General features: G+C 34.7%; 1 long non-coding RNA gene across 2 annotated transcripts in view; it reads right to left on the bottom strand.

Moving 5' to 3' along the window:
• The window catches only part of LOC110361018 (uncharacterized), a 67,237-nt gene extending 45,038 nt beyond the window's left edge, over positions 1-22,199 (bottom strand). Inside the window, exons 1-3 of one of the 2 annotated variants that reach the window (XR_010470422.1) lie at positions 22,037-22,199; positions 9,322-9,420; positions 7,810-7,895 (exon numbers count right to left, since the gene is read on the bottom strand). This is a non-coding gene — a long non-coding RNA (uncharacterized LOC110361018). Of the gene's footprint in view, positions 1-7,777; positions 7,896-9,321; positions 9,421-22,036 lie in introns of those variants that run through there. The other variant, XR_002417320.2, reaches the window with a different exon arrangement.
• Positions 22,200-23,887: the final 1,688 nt, after the last annotated feature.

Raw genomic sequence — 23,887 nt, 5'->3', positions numbered from 1 at the left:
CAGGATCTTGCTATTCCTGGAGGGTTTTATAACTGTAAAGCTACTTTAAAATTGATAATGCTTGCTGCTTGGAAACTTTTACTCAGGAAATGATCATTTGTCATTTGAGATATATCTAAGGTCAATGTTCATCCATGGCAGGCCATGCATAAGATAAGGTATAGATATTTTACCAAGATACTCTTCACCAAATAGAAGATAACACTACAGAGATTGTCTGTAAACAAAATGTGTGCACTCTATTTTGTAAAAGTGAAAGTGTTTTGGCCTCTGTTTTCCTTTGTCTCTTTCATTTTGACAGCAACTCCTTGAATTCTACCAGATTTGCAGATCTGCAAAGCAGCACAGAAAGCATTACAGAAAGCAATTTTTACAGGGAGAAAAAATAAGATAGCTTTTAAGAAGTGTTTTCTTCCATATTAATATAGTTAGACTGATATATCAATTTTCATTTATTTACTTTAGTCTCAAAACTGCAGGACTAGAGAGTCCTTTTTCAGTTTAGTGTCTGACATTTGAATAAAAGATCAGTTTCTATTGAAATCATGGCTGGGAATTCTGAGATTTAGGTTGTAGAGCAGAAAAATACTGATTACATGGGATCAGTCAAGTGAGGAAAACAAGACTGATTTGGGAAACCTGCATTGTCTTAGCTTCTGATTGCTGCTCTTCCTAGAAATTATGCTTCTGTTTTGAATTTGTGCCCCTCTCTAGACTGTTTAACTGTAGAACAACTTTCTCTGCAACATTAATAACCTTAAGACTTTCTAAAGATAGCCTGGGGGCCTTTAGTTTTTGTAAAGCAGGAACAAGGGCAAAATGCCCAGAAGCGATATGTTAATAAACTGATACAGGCTGCAGTTTTTGGAATTACTTTACTGGTGTATTGCAGCAAACATATTTATGGTGTAAGTTTTTGGTCAGTGAATCTATACATTTCATCTTCTTCTGGACTTGTACAAGGTCAGTCAATGTCATAATTAAAAGAAATGGTACTACAATTGATCAGGTAGAACAAAAATCTTAGTAAACACTGCATTTTATGAAGAGTCCTGTTTATCCTTTTATTTCCTTTTGATAAATTTAGTGACCTTTAAGCATTTAGGCAACAGTGAGACACATAACCCACCAGTGCAAGGTTGCATTTCTATATGACAGAAACTTGTTAAGTATTGTATCTTAGAATACTGTATCTTGTTACTCATATAAAAAGTATGAACACAGGTTTATAAGGTCCATTTTTGAAACATGTACATTTCTTACACGGCTAGAGGAAAGCTAGCAAATATTTTATCTGCAGATACGGCAAAGCAGATACACAACTTTAGATCATAAATCACTTTTGTGAAATGGTGAAGAATCATCAATTCTCAGATTTTAAGTAGAAAGGATATATTGGTTCATTGGCTCTTCTCTCAATTTTACTTGTGTAAAATATTTCTCCAGAAATGGATGAGGAGTTATTTGTCTCAGTGAGAAGTGAAGTCAATAACATTATAGTCTTCTTACCATCTTACATTTTCTTTGAATCCTTCAGATACTTCATTTTTGCATTAGAAATACACATGCTTCTTATAAATACTTCCGTATTTTACAAAATGTTGACGTTTTCCTTATTTAAAACATCCTTCTCTGACATTCTAGCTACTTCGTAATAAACTAATGTTTTCTGCAATACTCAAAATATAAAGCATGTCAACATAAAAAATAAATATGCTTTAAAGAAAGTCAGTTTAGACATTAAAAAATAGTCACTCTTTAAAAAAAAAAAAAAATGAACGTAGTGTTTTGGTTGAGTCTTAGGTCTTATTCTAGCATGGTCCTCAAAGACCAAGTGAAGGACATAGAGAAGCTGGAGATAGACTTCTCCCAGAGGTTCACAATGTAAGAATACAAGGCAATGGACATTAGTTTTAAAAATATAAATTCTAATTAGATATTAAGGGAGAAAAAATAATGCTACAGGAGTGATCAAATTCAAGACCAGAGATATTGTGGTAGATCCAGTCATGGACTTACTCAGAACTTGTCAGGGTATAAGTCTGAGCAACCTGGTCTAACTTTGATGTTGGCTCTGCACTGACCAGAGAATTGGACTAGATGACCTCTAAAAGAAGTACAGAATGTCTCACTAATAGAGCACTAGAATATCAGCATACTTCCTTCTATGCTGAGTAGTCACACTCTTGCAAAAAGGTAGTGTTTGAAGATTAATATGCAACCCACAGAAAATAGATTGTGTCCTGTTCTTGACAGATGAATACCATATTAAAATCCATTATGAGTTTGAACTGGTTAGTAGCTATATTAATATGCACAAATGGAGAGAGAATTAACTGAATAAGTACAAGAAATAAACTACTCTTTCTTTGTACAGATGGGTTAAATAGATAAGAAACAACTTAAAGAACTGCTATGAGAGACTGTTACTCTTAGTTTTGTCCTCAATATTTCTTCTATTAATAGTACAGAATGCAAAGAACTAGACCAGGATTCTAGTAATTTGGCATTTGCCCTGAACATTAATTGCATTTAGAAAATACTGAATATATGACATCTTGGTTTAATATAAGATAAATTTTCATCTTAAAGGCACTAAGGCTATTGAGCTATGAAAGAATTATGAATTTGCAAACAAAATTACTGTGTGTACCCTGACAAGACAGAGAAAAGAGCAAAGGATTATGTATTTCAGGCCTACAGCTATGCAAAACATGACTATCTCAGATTCCTCGTTTATTGTCAAACATTGTCAGAAAGAAACAGTAAACAGCAGTTTACTCTCAGGAAACATGTTAGCTTATTATACCCTAAAAGACAGTACAGGAATGCAAAAGAAGGCTTTTCAAGGGAAAATGTAAGGAAGGATGCTCTGCAAAAAAGAATGCTTGAAAAGCAAAGGCATTCACTGTTTCATAAGCCACACAGATGCCATCATTTTGAAGTCACTTGCTTTGCTTTTAAAAGTTTAGGCAAGCATTGTAGAAACTCTGCCTCAGAGAAAAGTGAAAGTTAACATCAAGCAACTCAGTCCAATCGCGGCTTGCATAGATCAAAGCCGGAAAATGTGTAATCATCTACTAGGAGTGAATAAGAAGGATCACGTAAAAGATTACAGAACATCACAAACAAGACAGAAACAGGAGAAGAGAAATTGCTGTAAGTCCTATACAATGAAAAAGACAAAGTGAGGCATGATTTAACAGAGTGCATTATTGTGGACTGTAGCATTGAAACCTGCCAGGAATTTTATCTTTGCACAATCACAAACTCAAAAAGGTATAATTACAAAGCAAGTGCCATGACCAAACTTGGCGAATAAACAGGCACTTCATCACTTGTTTAAAACATGACATCTTCCAGTAAAATAAATAACTACAAAATAAAATCTCAGATCTACAAAATTACAGTAATACATGAATACTAACAATTGAACCGACAGACCAGGGTTACTTGTTCCTGCTACTTCTGAGTACCTAGTTTCGAAGTTCTTTTTGGTGAGAGTTTCTAAGAACTTTCTTTTCTAGAGATCTTATCTGGAAATACTGAGGCTTTGTTGGTAATTACATGGGATTTTAACTCATCTTGTTACTATTCAAGAGGTTACAATAAGTAATGATACAAATCCCAGCATTGCAAAGGAAAAACTAAGGGACATGAGTTTTTAGGTGGTTTTCTCCATGTCATGCTATTCTTTAATGTGAAACACTTAACCTGGAGTATACCTGTTGATACAAAATTAATAAAGACAGTATAGATACACAAAGAAAAGAAACCACATATAAAACACCTCCTTCAGGTCAGTCAATTTTCAACACTTTTCTAAACCCCAGTCCCAGATGTCAAATATTTTCTTTCACACTCCAGGTTTTTACTGGAGTATTCAGTTTAGTGATTTCTTCCATTAGACGTTATTAGACATCCACATCAACTTTAAATTACTTTCTTTTCAGAGACATTGAACACATATTCCCAGTGGAGTAAAAATATCGGTACATCCTAAGCAGTTCTTAGAATCACGTCATTTTGATAGATCTTACTGTAACAGCAGATAACCAGCCTCTTTTATGTAATGACTTTAATCACAGTTTTCACTTTTCTCAATTTTTCTCACAAAAGGAATTAGCATGTACTTCTACTGAGGGCTCAACAGATGTAATGCCTTATCAAATCTGTGTTGTTTCTTAGAAAAAAGCAAACCAAATCAAAACAACTAATCAAAGTATTAACATTTTTATAGATAAAATTTAATTTATATTCTGATGTAATAGTATCAGCATATAAATGACATCTTCCTTGCTAGATCTAGTAACATTTCAAATATCAGTTTTGCACTTTAAACAATGTTGTACCCTTTATTTTCGTCTGGTTTTGAAAATCCCAGACTCTTACTGATACATTTTCCCTCATGTGATATCTTTAATCAGCTATCTCTTACATTTGAAAGGTAGAAATTATATTTTGAAAAATTATGGTAGTGATAGCATTGCTATAGTGGGGCAGATATAAGCAATGCAAAATTCCAGAAGCATTCTTACATGCATATGCATATGTGCATGTATATGTGTAAGTATATGTGTATATATATATATCATCTCAGCAATACTCATTTGAGCTAGATCACAATAATTATGTTGATAGACCACTGCCAATATTGCAAAACTAGTTACTTAGAAATACTAAACGAAATATTTTTGCGCAAGGCTAATTATGTGACTTCTGTGTTTAACTGCATTCAACTCTGTTTCTTACTTTTTCGCCATACTCCAATTTTTACTCAATGTGTAGAATGGACATTTTCTAGGAAGTAGTCCAGGTTAACTGATAAAAGGAGATGTGGTTTAACACTGTTCCTGATCTGTGACAGAAAAGGGAATATGAGGAATCATGTATTTGAAAAAGTATAAAGGATGAAGCTGTTTTGTTTGTTTGCTTCAAAATGGTAATAAAGAGTTATTAAGCAAAATATTTAAAACAAACTTGTAAAAAAGAAGCAAGTTGAATGTTCATTATTTTCTGGTACCTAGATTTTCTTAGGCGCAAAAATGTTTTATTGTAAGAAACTTGGGAACTCAGAAAACCAAATGAAGCCAGTAGGATTTATTGGTAACCTTCTGAAAACTGTGATGACAACTAGTCAGAAACAGGATTATCAAAAACAAGTACTGCAAATCAAGAAATAAAACAAAATGAAGACAGATAATTTGACACTATCCTGTGCATCAGCTGTCCCTCTGTAAAATGACTATGGTGTCTGATGAGGGACTTTGAAGATGTTCTCTGAGTAGCTCATGGGCAAGTTATCTCAGTGAACATCACATTAAAAAATACTGATAAGGAAATAATTAACTCTGCCTTCAGAGCAGGGTTGAACTTTCTGAAATAAATAACACCTAAGGCTCCACATTGGAAAACTCCCAGACATTATGAATGGGTGTAGTTACGTTCTTTCCCTTTGTAAACTGAGTAGGAGTTGGATAGAAATGGGCAAAAAGTATAAATAATGGTACTGAAAGTAGCTCAGTGTGTACTTAAAATCACAGAATCATGGAATCATTTAGGTTGGAAAACACCTTTAAGATCATCAAGTCCAGTCACAAACTTAACACTGCTAAGTCCACCACTAAACCATGTCCCTAAGCAGCATGTCTACACATCCTTTAAACGCCTCCAGGGAGGGTGACTGAACCACTTCCCTGGACAGTCTGTGCCAGTGCTTGACAACCCTCTCAGTGAAGAAATATTTCCTAAAGTCCAATCTAAAGCTCAGCCGGGCACAACCTGAGGTGGACTCGTGTTTCCTCTCATCCTGTCATTTGTTAATTGGGAAAAGAGATCAACACCCACTTCACTACAACCTCCTTTCAGGTAGCTGCAGAGTGATAAGGCCTCCTTTTTTCTGGGCAAAACAACGCATTTCCAGATGAAACAACCCAAGTGGCCCATTAATTAGCAACCACTTAAACCTTAATGTTAATAGGAATTTACAGCATAAACTCTGGAGTTTCATTTTTAATCCTGTGTGCGATAAAAAATTATTGAAAATCCACGTAACACATTAATTCAAACATCTCTGCCTTGTAACAAGAGCATGCCAGCTGAGTAGTTGCATAGCTCATTTGTGCAAATAAATATTGTCATGCAAGCATCAGGGTTTTTACACCAGACGAAATGGACATGCTTTTGTGTGGATGCTTGAAAGTGTATTGGAAAACATGGTCATAAAAGATATGTTGCAGTTTAAATAAAAAAAAAAAAAAAAAAGTTGTTGAATAACAGATTTGAGCAACACCTAATGTAAAACATTCCAGGAAAGCAATTTAGGAGATTACTTGTTTAGCTTCTTATTAGCTTACTGGTAGTAAAATTGAGTAAAAATTGGAAGCTCCTTTTTTACCCCAGCTCGATCAATGGTGACTGCCACTTCTGATTCGTGCAAGGGTAAATTATTGAAAGCTGTTACCCTCAATTCTCAATTGTTTTTTCCTTACATTTACTTTTTGGCTATCTATTTTGTGAACTTTCCAGAAATGCAAACTCTTCGGCTACTTTTGCCAGCTACCTGCATTTGGTTATATTCCAAATATACTTAAAACTGTGTTTGCCCTTAGGTCCTTTGAACATTGAAACATTGTAATCAGGATCCCCCATCCTAAGCAGTGGTGCTTTGCTGGATCAGAATGTACAATTGGTTTGGCAAAGTTTAGAAGAAACTTTAAAAACATGTTGGTTTAATTTAGATACTGATGTGCAAGTCCTTGCCTGGGTGTTTAACTGCAGACATCAGTAAGCTAAAATGTAATTTAACAAACTCTGGGAGATCTTAAGCAGCATCTGAGTTATTTTGGGGTATGATTCAGTGAGATAGCTGGGTTTTCTCTTGCACCTATGTGTGATTAAACAGACAGTAAGTATGCATTCTCTTCCTTTCTGATAAAAGGTACGGCTGTCTATGCAAACATATTTAGTCTTTTGCAGAGTGTTATTTTCTAGCTTGGTTGAAAACTGGTGGGGTTTATCTACATTCTTAAGTGCTTTGCTGGATGAGAGTATGGCTGATAGAAAAATTGTTCAGTAGTTTTAGATCACATATTAGATGTAATATTCTTTTTGAACAATGAACCTGTAGACAATGAGAAAATACAGAAAGAAAGAAAAGATAGTAAAATAGATAAGTGTTGATTTCTCTTTTCTCTTTCAGCTATAACTCAGTATAGATGGAATCTGTACAACTACGAAAACTGTAATCAACTTACATAACACAAGATTTTTCCCTACTTAGTCTTAAAGTGATGAGGTTCTCTTTCCTGTATAATTTAACATCTCATAATCTTAGGTGTTACTTTTTTTTTTTTTTTTTTTTTCTTTAACTCACAGTAAGGTCTGTGCAGCACAAGGATTTTTTTTCTTTAAATCCTTGTTTGGAAATTAACTGTACATCATGTAACATGTCTGTGGGTCAACATCTAAAAACATAGCCTTTCCCTCTGATATGATAATGTGCTGCATAAGTAATGATGTACTTAAAGATGAAAGTGTAGTAAGGACAGTAAGCTTATAAATACAGTTTCTAGTTCATGGCCAGGAATGTAATAGGCATGCTGATGCTCTTGGGGAGCTAGTTTAACTATCTCTGAGGTGAAACAACGTTTCTATGAAAAATAAGAATATTTGTGAGGCTAAGGTGCTATGTGAACATGTTTAATAGACACATACATATCTGCATAATCAAATCTTGATAATACTTAAGTGAAAACACTTTGTGGCCTAGGTCACACCATTACCTTTTTGTCATAAGTAAAAACCTACCTTCTGTCCAACACCTCCTCTTCTCAGGCTTCACTTCCTCCTTCTGAATTCCTCCACTTCCTCATACAGCTTTCTTCCTCATCCCACTAGTAGATAAGATTAATCATTAACAGTGTTGTACCTTGCCTACACAGAAACTGAGCTTTCCCCTTCTCCTTTCACTCATGCTTAGATTGCTTGCATTCCACTCAGGCCTAATTACATTGATTGTCTTGATCATATTAATTGTCAGAACTTTAACTCATTGTACAATGGTTTAAAACTTGTTTAAAATTGCACAAGGTTGCTCTGGCATTAGCAACAGAAAACAGTCCACAACAGCTTTAGGCAGTTGGGCAACTGCTTCAAGGGTGTCAAATTATTCCTCTTTCTCCCTGTACTTAGGCTTCCCTATCATGGCAGGTACAACACTCTGTCCAGTATCGGATGATACTTGATTCTGGAGCTGACTGCCTGAAAGAGGAACAAGATACACTTGGGCTTTTGCAGCTACGCTTATTGAGGCAGTGAACAGGAACAGTGATAGAGTCTGATTTCCAAATAAAATTATAAACATGCATAAAGATATTCTAGGAAAGAACTGTAAAATAATATTCCATGGTATGCTTTCAAAAGTAATTTTAAAAACAAAAAGGATATGATGAATTTCTGTGGAAGGCACTTAAAAATCATAGGCAGGTAAGACAAGAAATGCGAGTGTTTTATACATTTTGTAATTGCAGCTTTTTGAAGCGAGGATTTTCAAATGGTATGTTCATCAGGTTATTGTTGCTTTCAGGAGAATGTTTAAATACAAATGCATTTATCCTATAAATTGAAGACAGTAGAACTTTACATTCAACATAGTAATATTTGTTTTCTTTGACTTGGAATCAAGGAAAATCAACTTTTTCATGCAGTTCTTTTGCACTCCTGTTGAATCTTTTGCCTGGAGAAAGCCATTATCCTGTACATAGATGATGCTAAATAAAAATGAAGTAGCTAGTTAGGAAACATAAAAAAAAGATAACTCAGTCCTGAGCAGATTTGGAATCTGTTTAAAATGTTGCTGTCAAAAAGCTGCTCTAAAATACAAATTATAATGCAATTGCATTCAGTGTCCTTGTAGAATCAACAATAGCCAAGAAATCCAAGACTATATGCATAATTTCAAAGAGAGGAACTACATAAAAAGTGCCAACTACATAAAAAGCTGCAAAAGAAAGTTGGCACAATTAAATTGCTGAGTCATGCAAAATATTTAATTCAAGAAGACATGGTTCAAAAAAGTGAAATTGTGTGCAAATGAAGAAAATGAAAGGAGCAACAAACTCTACCAGGTTAAATATAAAAGGCAGGCTAAAAAAAAGAGTTCGAGAACAACTTTCAAAAGGCATAAAATACATTAATAAAATTCTGTCCCAAAGGCAACAGAGGGAGGAAACCTGCATAAACATGTAGAAAAAAAGAAGCTCCCTGAGAATATAAGGTCATAGCAGAAAAACTAAATTAATATTTTGCGCCTATACTCACAGTTGAAGAACCAGGAAGAGTTACGGTTCTTGACTTCTTATAAGTTGTGCCTCTGAGGACTGATTGCAAGTTGGATGGTTGGTAGCAGGATTTACCAAACTGAAAACAACAACAAATTGCCATTACATTTTTAACTCTCAAAACAGTGGATGTGTGTCCCTCAGTTGCTGATAACTCAGTGATCAGGACACTTATCTGAGATACAGGGACATCCTTAAATTCTGTCCTATGTCTAAGGAAATTTCAGTTCATGAGGGTGAATGTTAGACACTTGGCTACAAGGCATTCTGTCTTTTATATACTTAAAATGCATGAACTCCAAGTGTCCAAATGAGACCATCCTTCCCTTGCTATCACTTACTAAATACTTTTGTCAAGTAGAGAAGCTCTGAGATGAAGAAATGAAGGAACACTGCATCAGAAAACTTAATAGTCCAGTGACTTTAATACTCAACGAAGAGGTGAGAAAGACATTCTTAATTTTGAACACAGGCAGTTGTAGGCTTGCTTGTATCTTTTTTACTTGTGAGGGGTCTTTGGCACTATGCTTCTGCATGATTTTCCCATGGATTTGAAGTTGGTATTCAAAAACCAAAGTCCTCATAAATACACAAAAGGCTCACATGCTAATATCCTATGAAATTAAGGAATTATTGATAGAAGGGAGATTAAAAATTACCGACTACAATGTTATAAGAAACCTCAACATTCAGACACTTTATGCATGAAAAATTTTGTGTGATTCTGTACAACTAACTATAATCACATATAATTTTTGGTAATTCTCTATAATGGGGGTAATGTTACAAACAACATGACTCATTTTCCATCATTTTAATGGCAACAAAATGAGAAAAAAAAAAAAAAAGAAAGTATTTTTAATTTTTCACTTTGAAAAGCTATGGAACATAACAATGTCAGTTGCCTACCAGTTGCTTAGATACACATTGATGTTTAGGTTTGCAGCTAGGTTTTTAAATGGAACTTGCTAAGTCTCCACTGCCAATGGAACACCATCACAGTTAAGGCAACATGCCAAAGGAGGTACTTAATGTGTTAAATCTTTGAACTTCAAGAAGAATTTCATAAAGCAGCAAAAGACATTTTTTTAGGATACTACTATTATGGCTTTTATGTAGTAGAAAGACCTTTGCCTAACAAGACTAAAAAGTGCTGAAATTAAAGAAACAGATGATAATATTAGTGATTTGGGTAATGTATCAGGAAAAAAAAAAAAAAAGTAGTTTTGAAACACTCCAGTAAGAAACAGGTGCAAGCAGTACTAATTAAATACCATTAAAGTATGATGGCATGAGGAAACAGCAAAACCTCCCTATCAGATAGTGCCTCACCGATACCCAAGATTAACATGAAATTTGTATCCATCTAATCCTTACAGCTGATTATTTAAGTTAAATACTCCAGCATTTGAAAATATTTCAGAGTATCATTGCATATACCTTCACAGAAATCTTCTGTATCACACAGCATTGCACCAATGGCTTTTAACTTTTTTTTTTTTTTTTAATAAAAAGAATTGGTAGTGATTGAGCATTAATAAAAAAAAAAAGAAAAAAAAATCAAAGTACACTAGAAGAAAAATTTATGTATTTTTTTTAGCTGCTTATACTGTCAAAACATGTCTCTTTCTCCAGAGCAGCTTAGCTTTCATTCACTCTTTGTAGCTCATCTTTCTAGGTGTTTCTGTAGAGAAGATAGCATAGTTATGAAGGACTTATTTTTTAATGCACAGAAGTTATTTTAAAGACTCAGCTATGTTCACATTGAGCCTATTGGAAGTGAAGTGATAGGTGACGGAGACAGGGCAACTGCTATACTAAAAATAACTACCACAGCAGCTATTCTTGATAATATCTGTGTTTTCTCAGAACATCCTTTTGCCATAAAAATCTCATTTTTATAGACAGTAAAAAATAGTTTTAAATAATAGACAATCAGCCCTTTGCTTGATCCTCCAGCCCAATCATCCAGAGATTATAGACAAGTTAAATCACTCTGAAACATATATAGCAATAATGGAGGAAAAAAAAAGTTGCAATATATTTTCATGTACCATATCCTGTAGAAGAATCCAATGACCAAAAATGCTATTCAGGTAAGATAGCAAGTGGAAAAGCACTTATTACTTATGATAAAGCCAAGATAAGAAATTCCAAGATTTGAATTAATGCCAATTGAATTATTTGAAAGACTTACTGACAGAAGTAGAATATGAAATTAATATGAAGATGTAACTTCTCATTCCAGTTTTTTCACAGGTAAAGTGCCCATCATTCAGTTGCATTTGGTTCATAACATACGCCTATGTAAAAGTAATTGAGGTGTTAAAAGATCTACAATTGAGCAGCATTTGCCAATGAATTATTATTCTGCCAAAAATTATTCAGGTAGATAGACAGAATCACTTATATGTCCTAGAATAAGTTGAATAATGCAAAGAAAGTTGCAATATAGCTCACAAATGATTTCACAAATGTGAATGCAAGTCCCTCCAGGTGACTAGGCCTCTTAAAACCCCAAACTGCCTAGTAGCAAACCCAAAAACAAAATGTGAAATCAGACTTCAAGTGCTAAACATAGATATCAGTGCTTAAAAGGCCCCTTTTTGCCAGGATCCTTCCACAGTAGGAGGGCTACAGTAATCTTCCAAAATTTCCTCAAGAGCTACATAGCTCACCATTATGACAGCACTGATGTAACTGTAGGAGACTGAATATATACACAATAGGCTTAACAATGCATAGGTAAAAAGCTTTTGAGAGCTTTTGTAAAGCCAGTGTTATTCCTCATAAGCATCTTACTGTGTGCCTGCAATTATGAGTCTGTTGGCTCATGGGAATAGAAGGAAATTAAGTTTGAAGTATGTGAATTGAATCAGACCATATGGACTCCCCCAAAATATTTTCCTTAACAGGCACATTGTTTTCATCTTCTTTGACAACTGAGAAACAAATATGTTGGTTCTATTACCACCTAGGAGTAGTACACAAAATATAACAATGAAAATATATAAGCAGCTCAAGCAACATTCAGCTTCATAATCACTGCAAGTCAAAGACATCACTACTCAGAAAGATCACTTTTTTTTTTTTAATTTTGAATTTAATATATCTATTACAGAACTTCTAGTAGTAATCCAGTATTTGAGTGGAAGGTCCCTTTATTTTTTGAGTTTTTTTATTTGGTTTTTGTATGTCACCTGAAATCTCTCTACCCTATGTAATGTTTAGCTATAAGATAAAGTTCATAGACACTTCTGATTATGCAGGAATTGTGGGACTTTCATGAGTCTTTTTATTGAATCTTTGGCATTGAAAGAAAAATAACTGAAGAAGCTATCTTTATCGCATACAAAGGAAAACAGAATCAATTCTCAGGATATATCCTCTGCTTACGCAGGTCACTACGAACTAGAATAGTTTTTTCTAGAAACTAAATGCCTATGCAGTTCATCTGACGGTACTAATAGCTTATGATAATTTTCCCCTGTATATACATAAAACTAAACATGATATATTTATGCAGTAAACTCCCATATTCTTATACTTAGAAAAGCCCTCCCAAAAATACAAACCAAACCAAAAACCCAAACCAAACAAACAACATAATCAACAATGGAATGGAAAGGAATGGAAAGGAGAGGAAAGGAGAGGAAAGGAGAGGAAAGGAGAGGAAAGGAGAGGAAAGGAGAGGAAAGGAGAGGAAAGGAGAGGAAAGGAGAGGAAAGGAAAGGAAAGGAAAGGAAAGGAAAGGAAAGGAAAGGAAAGGAAAGGAAAGGAAAGGAAAGGAAAGGAAAGGAAAGGAAAGGAAAGGAAAGGAAAGGAAAGGAAAGGAAAGGAAAGGAAAGGAAAGGAAAGGAAAGGAAAGGAAAGGAAAGGAAAGGAAAGGAAAGGAAAGGAAAGGAAAGGAAAGGAAAGGAAAGGAAAGGAAAGGAAAGGAAAGGAAAGGAAAGGAAAGGAAAAGGAAGAAAAAAGAGAAAAGGAAAAAAACCCCAACCAAACAAAAAAAAACAACCACAAAACCTAACCCAAGCCCAATACTACCAAAAAACACTGACAAGGAATTGTAGAGTTATAATCAAAAGAAGTTTAAATTGTAAAATGACATTTCAAATATAAAGAATACATAAACAGTAAAATACATGTTTCTAAAGAAGCTGATTGAATTAATCTTTTTAAATGTGACCAACTAATTTCTGAACATCTGCCAGCAGAGAAACAGAAACTATGATTTTTATTCATCTGTTTTAAATTTAAACCCCCAAACTGTGCACTCCTACCTTTGTGCAGAAACAAACCCAGACATTCCAGGATACTTTATATGAAAACCTTGTTTTAACCAATATTATTTTTAGCAATTTTTATGTTGATTGTATGTGGCAAAGGGAAAGCTATGTTCTGCCACCATTAGTTGCACTAATAAGAACTGGTTTTGGTGGAGAGTATGAAATGACGTACTATGTGAGCTAGCAATCTAAGAGTTAAAGAAGAATTGTAATGAGCGGGAATGTGAGAATTTTATTGTAAGTTATATGCTTGCAAACAGTGTAAAATTCAAATGAACATGACTAAGGAAATATATGTTCTCAAACATGTTCACGATGAGCCTGAGGCATATTTTCATAACATGGGCTTATGTTACAAAGTATTAATTTTAATTTTATGTGATTGTTTGAATTAGATTTCAAAAAAAGAAAAATACCATTTAAGGAACGTTTAGGAGCTTTTTTTCTAGGTGCATTGTACTGTTTCTGACAGGTAGTTTTCTACTTCAGATAAACCTTTGCTTTAGTGTTGGAAAGTACAATAAAAATAGCCTGTGTCTCATTGAGAAACATGTTTTTATCACTGAAGATTTCACAGTAAAACTTAGGTGTTCACATTAAGAAGTTCTGTTGAGATCTGTTGAGATAAAAGACCAAAATAGCGGAATAAAGGCATTGAAACTTTAATCTGTTATGATTTCCAGAAAAAAAAAATATATATATATACAAAAGGATAAAGACATATTTTTAAGTGTTATTTGGATCAGAGGGTTTCTACAGGCATATTAGTCAGAAAAGAAAGATTAAAGAAAATACACCCTCCCTGATAAATGAGACAGGAGAGCTGGTGACAACTGACATGAAGAAGCCTAGGTTTTGCCTCATTTTTCACTGATAATAACTTTTCCCACAGTTCTTGAGTCCTTGAACCTCAAGGCAGGACACAAAGTTGCTCTCATTACAAGAGATCAGGTTTAGGATGACCTGAGGAACCTGTGCATGACATTAAATTCATGGGACCCAATGAGATGCATCCCCAGGTCCTGAGGGAACTGGCTGATGTAGTTGCCAAGCCAGTCTCCACTATATTTGAAAAGTCAAGGCAGTCACATGAAGTCCCAAGTGACTGGAGAAAAGGGAATATCACACCAATTTTTAAAAAGTTTAATAAAGGGGATCCTGGGAACTACCAACCAGTGATCCTCATCTCGGTGCCTAGTGATATCATGGCACAGATCCTCTTGGAAGACATGTTGAAACATAAGGAAGACAGGGAGGTGATGAAAGATAGACAATACGGCTTCACCAAGAGCATGCAGTGCCCGACTAAACTAGTAGCCTTCTACAATGGAGTGAGTGAAACAGTGGACAAGATTAGAGTTGCAGTTGTCATCCACCTGGACTTCTGTAAGGCCTTTGATATAGTACCTCACAGATTTCTTGTCACTAAATTGGAGAGATATGTTTTTGATGGATGGACTGCTAGATGGTTAAGGAATTGGTTGGATGGCCCCACATCCAAAGAGTTACAGTGAACAGCTCAAGTCCAAGTGGAAACCAATAACATACGGTGACCCTCAAGGGTCTGTACTAGGACCAATACTATTTGATATCTTCATCAATGACATAAAACAGTGGGATTGAGTACACCATCTGCACCAAGCTGAAATCAAGCTGAGTGGGCACTGTTGGTATGCTAGAGGGAAAGGAGTGCCATCTAGAGGGACCTCAAGAGGCTTGAGGAGTAGGCCCATGTGAACATCATGAGGTTCAACAAGACCAAGTGCAAAGTCCTGCACCTGAGTCAAGACAATCCACAATATCAGTACAGACTGGGGAATTAACTGATTGAGATCCACCTTGGAGTGAAGGACTTGGGGATACTGGTGGATGAAAAATTGGATATGAACTGGCAACACATTTGCAGCCCAGAAAGCCAAATGTATCTTGGGCTGCATACAAAGAAGCACAGCCAGCAGGCTGAAGGAGGTGATTTTCCCACTCTACTCTGCTCTGATCAGTTCCCTTGCCTGGAGCACTGCACCCGTAACTGGGGTCTCCAACACAAAATGTGGATCTATTAGAGTGGGTTCCAGAGGAAAGCCACAAAAATTATCAGTTTTCTGGAACAGTTCTATGTAGAAAGGCTGAGAGAGTTGTGGTTCTTTAGGTTGGAGAAGAGAGGAGATCTTATTGCACATTTTCAAGATATAAAGGAGGTTTATAAGAAAGATGGAGAAAGACCTTTTACCAGGGCCTGTAGTGACAGGCCTAACTTCCTAACTTTTTTGTTTCTTAAAGAAAACCCTCACCAAGATCCAGTTTCCTGTTGATGAAGAGTGACTCACACAAACAGTCTTACCAGGATTTAATTAGACCTGTTAGTGTAAAATGCCTTCAATTCAGTCACAATTTGAGGGAAGATATTTATTTCTTATAAAGGGGAGCCATGCTCTCCATTGCAAATTAGTAAAATGAGATAACAGGATTACTATTCTTGAAGTAGTCTTTACATGCTTTGCCTGTTCTCAGGAAGACCTGGGAAGATTAACATTCAAAGGACTTCCAAAGGAGCCTTCCATTTATTCCTTGAGAATCACCTTGAGCTGGAAAATGTCACCTTCAGAAAACTGGAGATTTTTTTGATCAATTCATCTCTTTTATAACTTTTCATTTATATTGTGCATTATTTTATAGTTAATTTAAAAGTTTTTTACAAAAATATTAATGTGGACTTAAAAATGCAAGTATAAAGAAAGCACAAATATCAGCTGGACTTAAATTTTTAGCTACTTCCAATTTTTTTTTTCAAGCCTATAACCTAAACTTCCAACAACTTCTTACAATTTAAGATAATGGTAATTGAAAATAAGTGCTTCAATAGTCCAAAAAATATCAGAGAGAGACAGAGAAAGAGAAGGGAGAAGTACCTCTTTGATAGCTTAATAGAGACAGCCCAACCACTTATAATATATATCTCACACTAAGTATGAATGCAAGAGGATTTTTGTAATATAAAACTCCAAGACCATCTGAGTGAAGACGAGGTGATTCAGAAATCTTTCCGTCTTTGATTTATTTGAGCATAATGATGTCTGAAACTCAGAAGATAGCATTATACAGAATATACTGAAATTAATATTTTTGTTCTCTCCAGGATGTAGAAATAAATAATTCTTCAAAGCTTAACAGAACATTTCCTAAAATATGTGCCCAAATTTAAAACTATTAAAGTTTGGGTGTTTGTTTGTTTGATTTTGGTTTGCTTTGGTTGTTTTGTTTGTTTGGTTTTATATGAAGCTAGAAAATATTTTAGGTCATCACATGTCTTATCAGATCAGTTTACTCCATTGTTGACGACTACATTATACCTAATATTTTACAAAATCTTATTATACTCTTAGGTTTTGTATAGAGCCAAAGAGTTTATTTTCTTCACTGATGAGCTTCTTTGTCCCTTCATTTCTCACTCAACCAGAATTTTACCTCTTGTATCATGAGAAAATCGATAGAAATCCCACATGATCTTATTAATTGGTTTTCCTTATTTAAGTTTATTTTTCTGATATTTAGCTGAGCACTGTAATTTTAGAAGGACAAGTTAACCCAACTGTAAAAATCTAAGCTAATTATTATGTTTGTATTGCATTAATGTAATTTATTTTATTGTTTCTTCAATGCAATGCCTTCCTTGTTACAAAGAAAAACATTTTTCCATTCTTTCATTAAATATCTGAAGATCACCTGACTGTAAACCTCTGTATTCTATGCTATATAAAACTGTCAGGGATTGAGATATACTAATTTATCTAGAGGATAGGCCACATTTTCTGCTACTTGCTTCCCTTGAGATCAAACGAAGCCAAAGTTGCTAACTGGAAACAAAGAGAAAGATCAAGAGCAGGATCAGATGGTTCAATTGGAATAAGGGCATTCTCCATCTCAGAAGAGACATTTTTTTCCTGTTTAAAGGTTCAGTTCTTTTCTCATGCTTAAGGGTCCAGTTTACTCTTCCAGTGTTAGCCATTCTTTCATCTTTACTCACCTTAATTTTCTTACTCCTGTTTGAACTCACTCTGTCTTATGTTTTTAGACTAAAAACAGCTTTTGCAGTGAGGGATTCCATAATCTATTATGTCCTATCCTACTATATTCATAGAAATTGATACTAAGCTTGATGTTATACATTCTGAACTGTAAAAAGTGTAGGTACATAGGTGCACAATGTTACGCATCAAACGCTAAAAAGGCAGATTTGGAGCTCTGTGTGTGTATGTGCACAGACACGCACACATATTTTTTAACACATAGGTACCTTTTTCAGATCTCAGCAAAGTTTAATGTAACTTTTTGGGGCAGAGGATGGATGGCAGGTGAGGAAAAAAAAAAAAGACATACAGCTTTAATGAATAGGTTTATAAAAATAAGTTATTTACAATATTTCTGAATACTGCTGCTCTTTACATATACTTATTTTAGACATACTTACACCCACATGCTCATTTGCTCTGCTATGGAATATAAGGATGTCTCCAGGTGACATTTAAAGTAATGTTTATTAGTCTCTTTTCTTCCTAAAGTCTTTCTTAGACTATGCTAGACTAAGCTGATAATTGACACTTGGAGAACACTAAAGGTATATTAAACATTATACCTCAAATGTGCCTGCTAATTGTGAATCCTCAAGAGTTCCTCTTAGTAAATCACGGACTTGACCTTACTTGCAAAAAAGGGTGAAATCTGCCCTAACAGTAACTTAGTAAATGTTCAGTGTATGTTACTACAATTTAAAATGTATTACCTGTTAAAATAAGAATAACTTTGTTTAACTTGCGTTTAATACAGTTTAGTCTTCATTTCAGTGAGCTTTTAAATTATATTAGCCTAATGCATTTCTATTAACATGGCCTAGAAGTAATCAGGATGGAACTCCTGCAGTGCAGCACACTCAGATATTGAAAAATCAGGTTACATATGCCTCCATAACTGGCATTAATGTCCATTTGGACAATAGGCTGTAAATGCAGCTGTGACCTGTAAGAGTTTAGCTGTAATTACTATTATTTTGTAAATGCCTATGAATTTGAAAGAAACCAAAAATTAGGGATTCACTTTTTTACTTTTAATCATTTAAAAACTCAACCCAAAAGACTGAATTTTTGATCAGTGAGGAAAGAAGCAAGAGTTCTTATGAATATAATGTCACAAACTGAAATGTAAAGTTGCCTTGACTTGTGTAAATTGGAAATACTGTAATTTTCATTCAATCTCCTGCAGTCACTTTCTCAGCTTTCAAATATCTTTCCTCAAATGAGTCTCTCTTAACATGTATGTTTAATTCTTAAAGAAGTTTGTAGACATGAATTATTAGGTGGTCCTTATAAAAGACTGAACACACAAATTTTACCTTTGCAAAGAAGTTTGTAGACATGAATTATTAGGTGGTCCTTATAAAGGACTGAACACACAAATGTTACCTTTACTGGAGTTTTTAATAATAATAATAATAATAATAATAATAATAATAATAATAATAAAACAAAACAAAACAAAAAAAAACACACAAAAAAATCTCCAAGACAAAAACCAGCAAACAAAACCTTCCCCCCCAAAACCCCAAACCATTTCATATTTGGGGAGCGAAGCACTTCCTAGTTCAAAAAAATCCCATCCTGGTCAGGTTGCCAGAGATCAACTGATTTGCAAATAGCTTTCCATAGTCTACATGAAATGTATTCTAGGTAATGGACAGATCCTAAATCAGTATGGCAGCTGTAGTTGGTAATGAATGAGAAATGAACTTGAACTGCCTTTTAGGTACATTTTCAAGAGTGTTGCAAATGAACTGCATGTTTAAAAAAAAAAAAAGGAAAGAAAAGAGAAAACCACAAAAAAACCCAACCAATCAAAAACAGAGAAAAAAACCAAAAAGCTATATTAAAAAAAAAAATATATATATATATATATATATAAAACAAACAAACAAACCCCAGGGAACATGTGCATAAAGATTGTCCTCATACTGTAGAAAATAAAATAACTTAAACAGAGAGTCTCACAGTATGCAATGTTTCCTTGTTTCCTGAGCAGTAAATTAACCTTTGGCTATGGGAAAAAAGACTGGAATTTGCCACTTACTCTACACTACTTGTACTACTCTGAGTAGATAATGCATTTGATGTACAGCATTGCTGGTAGCTCCTTGTTGTTTACATAAACAAACAAGCAAAACCACTGATCTATATAGTTATTAAAGAATGTGAAATAGCAATTAAACAAAAAGAGGATATTTGTGGCAGTCCTTAATACTTAGCTCTTGGTCTTCTACATGTTGCATATGTAAGAGGTTGAAAACTGAGAGGGGGTAGATTGTAGTAAAAAGAAATGAATTAATTATTTTGAGAAATGTGGTTCATTTGATGGTGTCATTTTGGGGCAGCTGTAACAGCACCATCGATGTTTTATTAAGCAATGTTCTGATTTAATCCCAGCTGTGACAGTATACATTCTTTTTAGGACATATACTGAGAACAGTTTTTCTGGGTGCATCTGCGCACCATGAAACTTCTGTTTAAATTTAGTCAAATTTTTAACAAAAAAATATCAACTGTATTTTACATTAAATCATTAGTGCAATTACACATTGTCCAGTAGGAATGGCATTTTGCAGTTGAAAAAAAAATTGAAATAATATCTTGGAGTAAAAATTGAAAGAAAGCAGCTTTAAATTAAAGCTTCATGCTATTTTTCATACTATTTTGTAAGTGCATATAAATTCTTAAATTTAAGCCATATATATGTTTAAAGATTAAATAATTCAAGAAAAAAAATCCCACAACTAAACAAATAATTACAGCTGCACTAAATTTGCTTTAGAGGATTCAAGTTTATGTATAAAGCTGAGCAACTTTGTGTTCATAGAGAACCTGAGTCATGATTTAGTCTTCATTTAATCCACCTGTTTACAGCCAAATTCTGCAATGCACACTGTTAATGATAGAAGCAGTTACAAAACAACAGCAGCAGGAGCTCTGTGGCATCAAGTACCTAACAATTTATGCAATTTCAGGTTAATCCCAAGTGTGTTAATGGGCTATAAGCAATTCAAGTGAAACTGCATATTTCTAGACAAATATTTATTTTTGATAACACAGTATGGGCTGTCAAAATCAGGAATAAATAACAGACAATCCAGAAAACAAAAAGTGAAATTAGTTCTATTTTACGTCCCTTTTTTTAGAGTTGTTACCTCACAAGCAGTATTGTTTTAATGGAGAAAACATACATCTATTGGATTCACCCATGTATGTTGAACTGCTTAATTACAAATAGTCATTCTGTAGTTTACATATACATTGATAGGTTAGAGTTTGCCTTTTATTTCTTATGCAGAAAAGGAAAAAAAAAAAAAAAAAGACTGAAAAAAGCACCTGAAAATCTTCTTGACTACATATCGGATTCTCTACTTCAGCCAAAAGAGACTTCAAGACTCCATAGGTAAGTGTCCCTATATAATGTCAAAGGCTTCAGAATTGCAACTCAGGTAGAATTGACTTCTGCTATCACAGACCTATTGCATGTGAAACTCAAAGAACAGGAAGCAAAAGATGTTAAAGATGTTCAGCATCTGTTGATCATCTTTCTTACTTTAGTATCTCTGTTTTTCTTTCAAGTGATCTTTGTAACATAAAGCAAAATTCAGAGTGCGGAGAATTTATCATTACACAAATTAAAAAAAAATCCAAACAAACCAAACCAAAATCCCCAAACAAACAAACAAACAAACCCCAAGACAACATGATGCAGATGGCGATTTAGAAGTAAAACTGATTTAGAGTGTTTCACCTTGTTTTGTCAAGTAGTTTTGAACTGAAAAAAAGAAAAAAAAAGAGATGCCATACATACTTCTCCCTCTATTTACCCAAGAAGTGATGCATTTTAAATGTTTAGGCTGTGGCAACATCTTTTTTACAGTCTAAACTAACAATGTTAAAAACCGGAACATTTATGTAGTGAAATTATTTCTAACTTGTGCTTTTTCTAGATCAAATTTCATTGGAAACTGAAGATAAGATTATAACTACAACTCCTGTGACAAAAAACCCAAGCAATACAACAGCAACGACAATAAAAATCCCCAAGCATTTACTTCTACTCTTTTAATGTTAATTTTCTCCAGACCTTGTGTTGTGTTTTAACCCCAATTGTCAACTAAGCACCACACTGCCACTCTCATTCTCCCCCAGAGAAAGAGCGGAAAGAGAATTGGAAGGTTAAAGGTGAGAAAGCTCATGGGTAGAGATAAGAACAGTTTAATAATTTATAATAATAACAATAACAGCAATAGTTTGTGATGAGAAGGAAAATGGCAGAGAGAAATAAAACCCAAGAAAGACAAGATACATTATGCAAATGAAAACAATTGCTCACCACCAATAGATCGATGCCCAGCCAGTCCTCGAGCAGGAAACCCCCAGCCAACTTTCCCCCGAGTTTATTGCTGAGTGTGATGTCCTATGGTATGGGATATTTCCTTGGTCAGTCAGGGTCAGCTGTCCCAGCTGTGTCCTTTCCCAGCTCCGTGTGTATCCCCAGCCTACTCGCTATTGGGCTGGTGTGAGAAGCAGAAATGGCCTTGACTCTGTAAGCACTGCTCAGCTGTATCTAAAACATCCCTGTATTATCAACACTGTTTCCAGCACAAATCCAAAACATAAGTCTATAGTAGCTACTATAAAGAAAATAAACTCTACGCAGCCAAAACCAGCATAACATGATGCAAAATCTTTAGTGTGATAATTGCAAAGTATGCTGTACTGCAGTTTTTCACTCTGAGGTATTCTGCTTTCCAAAAAGTAAGAGAAGAATTATATTATTTACAATAACCTATTTTTAATAATTATACACAGGTCTTTCCTTGGAAACTGTGGTCATATTGTGCCAGGTTTTTCTTGGAGCAATCTACTGGGAATTATACTTGAAGAGGCATTGGTAACCTCTTTTATACCAAGGGATTTTTAATATGATTATTAAATATTCTTTCCCCTCCATCCCTGTCTGACAAATTATTGTACATGTTTTCAGTTATCCTTAGCTATACTTCAACCCCTGCAAAATTTTAGTGTATATTTTTCTTGACTATGTTAAATACATACAGCGCATCTTTCACCGTCTTAATTACCATCTCCTGATTGCAGTCCACACAGCTCTTCAAACAGAAATTCTGCACTTTCTCTTATCTTTTCCTGTTCTCTTCCTTCCACATCTCTTAAGTTGAAAATTAACTTGCCTCTTCATATTATCCTCTTACACCCATTTCTGTGTCTTATTTCATCTTGTCTACTATCTTCTTTGCAACTTTTGTTACCATCCATACAGCATTGAAGTAATTTACCTGCTTCTGTTACATTTAGTCTCCAAAGGAGGTTTAGGTACTTTACCCTGTTTACGATAACCTCTACATTATCAAATCTAGTAATTCTGTGGAATTCACAAGTCAAAGAGCATCACTTAGCCACTAATGAACTCAATAACGAGATGACATGTAAGTAAAAGTCCATAGATACTTTCATGAGAATAAATTTGTGTATCAAGAGAAGAGGAGGTTAGGGTCATATTTTTTTTTTTTTCTCAAAATTTGGAAGTGTTTGAAAAGTTTATCAGCATCTATATCTGTACATCAAAAGTTTATAATAAATCACTTTTTGGTAAACAAAAATGTCAAAAAGACTTGTTTTGAGGTCATATAATTTTATATGATGCTACCAATGATGAAGGAACAGCATACTTGCTCCACTGGGCCACTTGTCATTGAACCACTGTCTATACTCAACTATCATCTCCTGGATGCTGGTATGCAGTTGAGTCCAAAGGCGAAGAAAGAAATCATATAGATCATAACACCCATCCAGGCCATTTGCATCCTGGTGAGGATGCATATATGGCAAGGCAAAGTAGGTTTTCCTCTTAGCCAGACCAGAACCCTGGACCCTATCAATAGTTTATTCTATGCCAGTACAAAAGATTCGTCATGCTGACTGTTTGGCTTTCTGATACTTGTATGTAGCTCGGGAATGGATCAGGAGGACAGTGCCACAACTTGTCTCAAATTGTGCCAGAAACCCAGCTCAGAGGTCTCAGTCAGTTAGAAGCAGCTTATTCAACATTGGTGTTCGATGCCTAGCATGTAGCAGGAATTAAAGTTCCCAAGGGCACCTGTACCATGCTATGTCTCATAGATCTGGTGTGTGCAGGTTCTCCCCTTCTCCAACATGACAGATT

This window comes from Columba livia, chromosome 2, assembly GCF_036013475.1.
Source record: "Columba livia isolate bColLiv1 breed racing homer chromosome 2, bColLiv1.pat.W.v2, whole genome shotgun sequence".
Lineage (NCBI taxonomy): Eukaryota > Metazoa > Chordata > Aves > Columbiformes > Columbidae > Columba > Columba livia.
This window is presented reverse-complemented; position numbering and strand designations above follow the sequence as displayed.